Source organism: Helianthus annuus, chromosome 5 (genome assembly GCF_002127325.2).
Source record: "Helianthus annuus cultivar XRQ/B chromosome 5, HanXRQr2.0-SUNRISE, whole genome shotgun sequence".
NCBI classification, from domain to species: Eukaryota; Viridiplantae; Streptophyta; class Magnoliopsida; order Asterales; family Asteraceae; genus Helianthus; species Helianthus annuus.
The window spans coordinates 146,245,853-146,256,137 of NC_035437.2; the positions used below are offsets into that span (position 1 = coordinate 146,245,853).

A 10,285-nucleotide genomic window follows, 5' to 3' on the forward strand; every position below is an offset into this window, starting at 1 on the left:
CCCCCTAATCCACACTCGACCTTTAGGCCAAATGGAAGAATGGTGGACAAATGACTGGCAATTCCAAAATATGATCAACAGTCCTTATTCCTTCCTCCCACAGTTTGATCCAGAACCTATCCCCAATCCTCTAATGAGCAACGAAAACTTAGCCGAACTTCGTCAGTTCGGTGAAGAGCTAATAGGTACAGGGAATAGGATCCGGGAGATGGGGGAACAAGTCTCCTGGAAATACGACGAAAGGGAGCGTCGCTACTAAACTGCCAGTGGACCAAAGAATAGTGGGGTTAGGAAGAATGTTTGTATAATAACAGTAGTAGAAAAATATAACTTTGTAAAATGGGAAATAAAACAGTGTAAGATAAGCAGTGTGTATGGATGCCTATATAATCTATAACACAAAATAGAAGTCGAAACATCGACAATTTTGACTCTATACATGTGTGTTGTGAAAAAAAGATTTATGTGATTACTTGCCATTGTTTTAGTTACAATCATTTGATACTAATAGTTATATCTATAATAATTATTAGATGGAAAATGCTAGTAATGAACCAGTTAATGAAGGGAATCAGTCTGAGCAAAATCAGGAAAACCAATATATGACTAGACAAGATATTGAAAATATCATCACTCAAGGGATAGCTAATGCTATTCCTGCAATCATGGCTGCTGCTCAGAAACCTGTTGAACCACAACAAATCATTCCTAGTAAACGTACTCAGGAAGACAATTTTAGTCATAGTGTAAATGAGGCGGTAATCATGACGATAATAATCCACGACAGGCTCCACTTCCTAAGAAAATGAAAGTTGCAATGCCTGGTTGCACTTACAAAGAATTCCTTGCTTGCAAACCTGCTGAATTTGCAGGCAACGAAGGAGCAACTGCAGTACTGCGTTGGTTAGAGAAAACCGAAGCAGTAATTACAATAAGTAAGTGTGCCGAAGAAGATCAGGTTATGTATGCGTCAAATTTGTTCAAAGAAGGGGCACTAGAATGGTGGAACACCGTATTACAAGCAAAAGGTAGAAGGATGGCTTACGCTATGAGATGGGAAGAATTTAAGAATCTTGTAGAAAGAAAGTATTGTCCTGAATATGAAAAGGAACAAATGACAAATAAGTTCCTAAATCATCGTATGACAGGTGTAGATTGTCGTGGTTATACTTCGACATACTTTGAGTATGCTAGAGTGGTACCAACACTGGCTTCGCCAGAATCGGTACTTATTTCCCGTTACGTTTGGGGATTAATTAGTGAAATCCGTAACATCGTTAAAGCTGCGAGACCTCGCACTATTGACGATGCTGTGGAATTAGCTAATACCCTAACTGATGAGCTGGTGCGTGCAAGAGAAGAAGAGCGAAAGAAGGAATTGGCCCAAAAGATTACCCAAGGATTTCGTATGGGTAATAATAGCAATAAATTCAAGAAGAGAGGAACGAGGCAAGCTGCAAATCCGCCTTTTTGCAGAAATTGCAAGAAGAATCACTTTGGAAGATGTAATGTGACCTGTAACTTTTGCAAAGCTATAGGACACCGGGAAGAAGAATGTAGAAGGAAAACAATAATTTGCTACAACTGTGGAGAACCTGGACATTTTCAAACAAAATGCCCTAAGCTAGCAAAACCAGCAGATAATAAAACTAAGACGGCCGACGGAGCTACCAAGAAGAATGCACGAGCATTCCAGTTGACTACTCGGGAAGCGGAACTCATTCCAGATGTGATAGCCGGTACATTCTTAGTTCATGACGTTTATGCAAAAGTATTATTTGACTCTGGTGCAAACCAAAGTTTTTTCAATACTTCATTCTGCCAAGCTCTTAATTTACCCTTAACCACCCTTAGGCAGATTTTTACAGTCGAAACGGCAGATGAGAGTTCTGTTAACATAAATAAGGTGTTGCAGGAAGGAAAGATAGAACTTTTAGGCCATAAGTTTTCTGCAAACTTGTTACCTATGAAATTAGCCGGATTCGATGTAGTATTAGGAATGGATTGGTTAATAGCCAACCATGCTCGAATCCTTTGTGATAAGAATTCCGTAGAAATCCGTACTCCCACAGGAGAGGCCATTTTAATTACAGGAGATAAACCTCGAAAGCCACTGAAATTCATTTCAGTAATGAAGTTGGCTAGTTATTCAAGAAAACAAGAAATGGTGTATATGATTTCTGTAATCATTAACACTAAAAGTAAGGAACTCCAGGACATCCCTATAGTCTCAGAATACCCAGATGTCTTTCTAGAAGAATTACCTGGGTTACCACCCGATAGAGAAGTAGAGTTTAGAATTCATCTAATTCCGGGTACTACACCAATAGCCAAGGCATCTTATCGATTAGCACCCACCGAAATGCTAGAATTGAAAAAGCAGTTAGATGAATTATTAAGCAAGGGATTTATACAACCTAGTTCATCCCCATGGGGAGCACCAGTGTTGTTTGTGAAAAAGAAAGATGGATCGATGAGAATGTGTATCGATTATAGGGAACTAAATAAAGTTACAATTAAGAATCGATACCCATTACCTACAATTGATGATCTTTTTGATCAACTTCAAGGTGCTAGGTAGTTTTCTAAGATAGACTTAAGATCTGGATATCACCAGCTGAAAGTACAAGAAGAAGACATACCTAAAACTGCTTTCAGAACTAGGTATGGCCATTATGAGTTTACAGTCATGCCCTTTGGACTAACAAATGCCCCAGCAGCGTTTATGGACATGATGAATCGGATCTGTAAACCATATTTGGATAAATTTGTAATCGTATTCATCGACAATATACTTATTTATTCCAAAAGTCAGGAAGAACATTGCGAGCACCTGCATGCACTCTTAACTTTGTTAAGAAAAGAAAAGCTTTATGCCAAATTCTCGAAGTGTGAATTCTGGTTACCAGAAGTGCAATTTTTAGGTCACCTGGTGAATCACGAAGTAATTCACGTAGATCCTTCTAAAATAGAAGCAATCACCAAATGGAAGGTCCCGCAAACAGCTATGGAAATTAGAAGTTTTTTAGGCTTAGCTGGATACTATAGACGCTTCATTAAGGATTTTTCCAAAATAGTTGTACCCTTAACTAAGCTGACCTGTAAAGCAGTTAAGTTTGAATGGGGACCTAGACAAGAAGAAGCTTTTAAGATTTTAAAGCAAAGGTTAACAAATGCTCCAATTTTAGCTTTACCCGAAGGAACAGAAGATTTTGAAGTATATTGTGATGCTTCAAAATTAGGATTCGGATGTGTGTTGATGCAACGCAAAAAGGTAATTGCGTATGCTTCCAGACAATTGAAGAAGCACGAGGAAAACTACACGACTCATGATTTAGAATTAGGAGCTATAGTTTTTGCCCTTAAGATTTGGAGACACTATCTGTACGGAAGTAAGTTTACTGTTTATACAGATCACAAAAGCTTAAGGTACATATTTGGGCAAAAAGAATTGAACATGAGGCAAAGAAGATGGATGGAAATTCTAAGTGATTACGAATGTGATATTCAATATCACGAGGGAAAGGCAAACGTAGTCGCAGATGCCTTAAGTCGTAAGTATTAGGAGAAGCAAAAGCGAGTCCGTGCTCTTAGATTAAATCTAGAAGTAGATTTAATGGAGCAATTGAAGAAAATTCAAGAAACCGCAATCAAGGACGATGCTGAAGAAATGAAAGGATATGTAAAGGAACTGGAACAAGGAAGTGATGGAATTTGGAGATTCCACAAGAAATGAATTTGGGTACCTAAGCAAGGAGAATTAAGAAATAAGATTTTAGAGGAAGCCCATAAATCTAGGTATACCATGCATCCAGGTAATAATAAGATGTACCAAGATTTAAGAAATAATTTCTGGTGGATAGGTATGAAAAAGGATATAGCTAGTTATGTATCTAAATGTCTTACCTGTTCACAAGTAAAAGCGGAACATCAGAAACCTTCAGGACTACTACAACAGCTAGAAATGCCTGTATGGAAATGGGAACTCATAACAATGGATTTTGTTACTAAGTTACCCAGAACCAAAAAAGGTAACGATGTGATTTGGGTAATTGTGGATCGATTAACCAAATCAGCTCATTTCCTACCTATGAAAGAAACCTTTAGCATGGAAAGGTTAGCAAAGTTGTATGTAGACGAAGTAGTATCTTTACATGGAGTTCCACTCTCCATTGTATCAGATAGGGATAGTCGTTTCACTTCTCATTTCTGGACTAGCTTCCAGAAAGCAATGGGAACCCGACTAAATTTGAGTACATCATATCATCCACAAACAGATGGACAAAGTGAAAGGACGATACAAGCCCTGGAAGACATGCTTCGAGCATGTGTAATTGATTTTGGTGGTAATTGGGATAGCCACTTACCCTTAATTGAATTCTCCTATAACAATAGTTATCATTCAAGCATCGAAGCTGCTCCATTCGAAGCACTGTATGGACGCAAGTGCAGAACCCCAGTTTGTTGGGCAGAAATAGGAGAAAGCCAATTATCAGGTCCAGAAATTGTGCAAGAAACTACTGACAAGATAACTCAAATCAAAGCATTGTAATCGCTCTTAATACTGTATATTATAACAACGTGTCATTTTATTTAAAATGAATGATTCACTCAGTATTTCCCTGCTGACAAAACCTTTTTCAAACATGTTTCAGGTGATCTGTTGTGATCCAAGAAAAAGTGTCGTGAAGCACTACAAGCTTAGAGAAGCGGCTCAATGTAAACAAATAAAGAAACATGTTTTGAGAAATAAAGATTTCCCAGTGAAATCACCTTATTGTAAATTATGGGATTTATCCCTAAATTATGAAAACAGACAGTTTTAATATTAAAAGATCCTGTATTAAAAAGACTTCCGCTGTCACCTAAATTAAATACCACGGGATTTCCTGCCTCGCGGCCCTGGACCGGGTCAAAACGGGGCCGAGGGCCGTGACAGAAGTCCTCTATAAACTGGAACCCATATTCGTCCATTTAACCTTAGAATTCCGTCCTTTCCATAGGATAACTGTTCTTCAGTTACTCCTAGCTTTTCATTAGGATAGTTAGCTTCTAGCACAGCTTCCTTCTGTGCAGCTAACAACCTTTCATTCAAACTCTTCTTTATCTCAATGCTCTTTGCATTGATTCTTATAGGCTTCACCCTTTCCTTTCGACTCAAGGCATCAGTGACTACATTTGCCTTGCCAGGATGGTATCTTATTTCGCAATCATAATCATTCAAAGTTTCCATCCATCGTCGCTGCCTCATGTTCAAATCCTTTTGGTTAAACAGATGCTGGAGGCTCTTGTGATCAGAATAGATCACACACTTGATGCCATATAAATAGTGCCTCCATAGCTTCAGTGCGAATACAACGGCACCCAACTCCAAGTCGTGGGTGGTGTAATTCTTTTCATGTACCGTTAACTGTCGAGAAGCATAGGTGATGTGTGTAAAATACAACATATAAATCACATCAATTAAGGCATAAAACTAACCCTTTTTAAGTACTAATGTTGGAAAAAGAGTGTTTTTGTCTTCCTTTTGTATTTTCAGGATGAAATGAGCTCAAAATCACAAAAGAAGCAAAAAGACAACTAATTCTAGCATAAATACAAGAAAAGGAACAAAAGTAGACTGCCCGGACCCTCAACGACACCTCCCAAGGCAAAGGAGAAGAAACAGAGTCTGAACACGCCCCGTGTCCAACGAACACGGGGGCGTGCCCAGGAAGCAGCAGAAAAGACAAACCAGTAGAAGCTTCCATTGCCCACCACGGGGCCGTGTCCAGCGGGCACGGGGGCGTGGTGAAAGTACAGCAGGCGCATTAATTGTAATTGCGAATTACAATTAATGAAGAGAGAGAATGTCAGACGGGCACGGGGCCGTGTCCAGCGGACACGGGGCCGTGTCCAGCGGACACGGGGCCGTGTCCAGCCTTCTGTTCAGCCTATAAATAGAGGAGCTTGGCTTCATTTCCTCTCATCCCTTGGCACACCACCTCTCTCACACTTCATCCACCACCCACCACCACCATAACACCATCATCCACCACCATCATCCATTGTCCATCGTAGAGTGTGTGAGTCGTCTCGGGATCCAAGATTGATAGTAAGAGTTCTTGACAATCAAGGCCATGTTTGCCTAAGTCTCTTACATCACTTGGTGAAGACAAGTGTTTAGTATAATACTTTTTATTTTTAATCTTTTGCACTTTTTATTTGGTTTTGTATTAATGACTTTAATAACTAGTTACCTATGTTGAAGGTGATCTTTCCTTATCGTTTGTCCGTGGTGTCTTGGCATTATTTTACTGTCTATATAAAATAAAAGATTTTCACCATTCATATCTCCACGGTCTATATGGAGGTATGTTGGCTACCTGGTCGGGGGTTAAGGGAACGGTTTGGTAAGGGTCTTGCCCTTGTTCAGCGTTTAGAGGTCCTGCTTGGGACCTGGGTCAAATTTAGTAGGATCTCCTTCAATGCCCATAGGTATTGGATGGCGGGGATCCAAACTCTTTGACCCCCTCATAAGTTAACTACTATTAATACTATAACCCGGCTATTTAGGACTGTATCCTTGCTGACTCAGACTACTTAGCCGAGGGTAACGTCACCGCCAAAAGCGGGGCCTACCACAATTTGCATTAATAACTTAATTCATTATCTTTCAATAATCCGACCCTTTAGGATTGTATCCTTGCTGACTCAAACTACTGGGTTGAGGGTAACGTCGCCTTCAAAAGAGGGGCCTACTACAATAACTAAGATAATCTCTTAAACAAGTGCAAAAGTGCAAAAATAATCAAAGGTTATACTAATACACGTGTCGGATCCAAGTGATTCATCTTGTCTATCTGTTTTTATTTTATTTTATTTTTCAGCATTTAGTTAGTTTTTATTTTTCTTAGTTTAAAACATTTTTTCTCACTTTTTGATTTGATTAGACGTTGAGGATAAACCGGTATTAAAAGCTCTTGTGTCCTTGGACGACCTCGGTATCTTACCAACACTATACTACGTCCACGATGGGTGCACTTGCCCATATGTGTGTTTAGTGTTAGTGAATATCGTGTTTTATAAATTTAAAACTTGGCTAAAAGTGTAAAAAGGGGCTTAAATACTCATCAAAAATATATACACACCGACACACATCAAGTTTTTGGCGCCGCTACCGGGGACACAAGGATTTTAAGAAAGTTAGGAATCAGCGGCCTAATCATATTTTTATTTTTCTTTAATTTTTTAGGATTTTTTTTAGTTTTTCAGCTTCTGCAGAGCTCAACACGGGGCCGTGCCTGGTTGGACACGGGCCGTGCTCAGCATCGTTACTGGCAGTTTTTGTTTTTCAAGTTACAGAAGGCTGACCACGGGGCCGTGCCGGTGCAACACGGGGCCGTGTCCAACTTCCAGTAACTGGGATCTGAAAAACAATCACTGTAATTCCGACCACGGGGCCGTGTTCGCTCAACACGGGGCCGTGGTGAACCTCCTGACCAACATTCTTTTCTGTTTTTATTGCAGGACTTGGAACCCGACGCCAACCTCACGTAGTGTATGAACTCCAGTTCCAATAAAGACATAAAAGAACCATTAGAAGAACCCGAACGCTTTCTCAGAAAAAGGTTAAAAGCCAAAAACCAAGAGAAGGTTTCGGGTGATCCACCTCCAATGGCGGACCAACGTACCCTTATGGATTATCTACGGCCCACCGTAGGTAATCTAGGCGCCGCTATCAATGCTCCGAATGTCGAAGCCAATAACTTCGAGCTTTGACCGCATTTGATACAAATGCTCCAAAACTCCGCAACCTTCCACGGGCTTGCGGACGAGGATCCCCATCTACATATAACTAATTTCTTAGAAATATGTGATACCTTTCGGATCAATGGAGCATCAAACGACGCCATCCGCCTCCGTATGTTTCCATTCTCACTAAAAGACCGAGCGAAAGCTTGGCTCAACGCCCTCCCAGCTGGTTCGGTAAACACCTGGGATGAACTAGCCCAAAAATTTCTATATAAGTATTTCCCTCCTGCTAAAACTGCTAAATTAATGACTGAAATTAATACATACTCACAAGAGGACGGGGAATCCTTATATGAAACTTGGGAAAGGTTCAAGGAGCTATTACGCAAGTGTCCCCATCACGGCCTCGCAATATGGCAACAAGTATCCACTTTCTACAATGGATTGTTGCCACACACTAGGCAGACACTTGATTCTAGCTCCGGGGGACTTTTAGGTAACCGACGCCCACATGAAATATATAATCAGATTGAGGAAATTGCTCAAACCAATTTTCAATGGCACACCCCCCGGGGAAATAAGTCTATCGCCCCGGGCGCCCATAAGGTCGACGAAAGCACTTCTTTACAAGCCCAAATCGAGGCCCTTTCTTCAAAAATAAAAAAATTAGAAATGACAAAAACCGTCTCGGTTATGGCTTGTGAAGGGTGTGGTGGGTCACATGAAAATTGGAGTTGCATGAAAGAAACGGACGATCAACAAGAAATGGTAAACTACATTGATAATAGACCTAGGCCGTCAGGTCCTCCAACGGGAACTTACAACCAAGGATGGCGAAACCACCCAAACCTTGGTTGGAGGGAACCCGGCAATAGTAGTAACCAACAAACCCAACGAACAAACTTTCAGCAATCAAGAAATGAGTCACAAAATTTCACTCAACAACAAGGTGGACGAGAAAGGCTCGAAGATACTATATCTCGCCTCGTCTCTGACACTGATAAGAAAAACTCGGAAAGATTTCTACAATTAGAGTCTAATTTTAGGAATCAACAAGCTAGCATTCAAAACATAGAAAAACAAATAAATCAAATAGCTCAAAACTTTTCCGAGAGACCGCAAGGCGCATTACCTAGCAATACCGAAACAAACCCAAAGGCGCAAGTTCACCTCATCACACTACGAAACCGCACCGTAGGGCCTGCAGAAGTACCGCCACCTACGGAAGAAACGATGCCAACACCTCTGCAGGAAAAGAACTCTCCTCCATCACCAGAGCCTACCAAGGCTCCTCGAGTTCCGTACCCCGGTAGGTTAATTCGTCAAAAGACCAATGAGCAATTCGCAAAATTCGAAAGTCTGTTAAAACAGTTGCATGTCAATATTCCTTTTATCGAAGTCCTAACCCAAATGCCCAAATACTCTAAATTTATGGGGGACTTCCTTACCCATAAAAAGAAAATTGAAAATTTGCAATTAGTTAATTTAGGCGAAGAATGCTCTGCCCTCGTACTCAATAAACTACCCCAAAAGAAAATCGATCCCGGAAGTTTCACGATTCCATGCTCAATAGGGGAATCACCCGTTCGCAATGCCTTGGCCGACCTAGGGGCTAGCATTAACCTCATGCCCTCATCAATGTTCAAAAGGCTTGGCTTGGGAACCATGAACCCTACAAAAATAAGCATACAACTCGCTGATCGATCCGTCAAGTTCCCACAAGGTGTCATCGAGAATGTCTTGGTAAGGGTAAGCAGATTCGTTTATCCAGTTGACTTTGTCATACTCGATATGGAGGAAGACACCGAGGTCCCCGTTATACTAGGGAGACCCTTCCTTGCCACGGCACAAGCAGTGGTAGACATGAATGACGGGACACTCACTTTGAGGTATAGGGATGATGAGGTGAAGTTCGGAGTTGGGAAGAGAATAGAGGACGACGACCCAGTCAATTACATGAAGGTTATTGATTCGAGCCTGGATGCCGCTCTCCGACGGTGTAACATGGGAAGCCAGGCATCCCACTCAGAAGATATATAACCTCGACTCAGGTCTAGCCAAGGACCCTTATAAACGTGGCGCACCACGGAGGCATTCCGCGGAACTATCCTTAGTTTAGTTTAATCTTTTAGTTTTTGCAGAATAAAACACACTCATGGTGGTAATGGATGAAAAAGGGAACGAGAAAAATGGAACCATGCAAGAAGAACAGAGCAACCCGACAAAAATCTCCATCACAGAAGGCTCAACACGGGCCGTGCCCAACCAACACGGCCCCGTGCTGAGCCCCCTGCAGAAAATCACCCAGTTCAGGTAACTGAACACGGGCCGTGTTCAGCGGACACGCCCCCGTGTCCAGGCTTCTGTTTCAATTCTCTAATTTTTGTTACTGGCACTTGACCATGGGGCCGTGCCCGGTCAACACGGGGCCGTGTCCAGGGTGCCAGTAACACAAAACTTTGCTTTTAAACCCACTTTTACACATTCTAATCAACCAAAAACTTTATTTTTGGACACATTGAGGACAATGTGTAATTTAAGTATGGGGGGA

General features: G+C 41.2%; 1 non-coding gene across 1 annotated transcript; it reads right to left on the reverse strand.

Moving 5' to 3' along the window:
• Positions 1 to 8,034: 8,034 nt before the first annotated feature.
• On the reverse strand, positions 8,035 to 8,141 carry LOC118492788. The gene has a single exon (XR_004894790.1). It is a non-coding gene; the product is annotated as a small nucleolar RNA R71 (small nucleolar RNA).
• Positions 8,142 to 10,285: the final 2,144 nt, after the last annotated feature.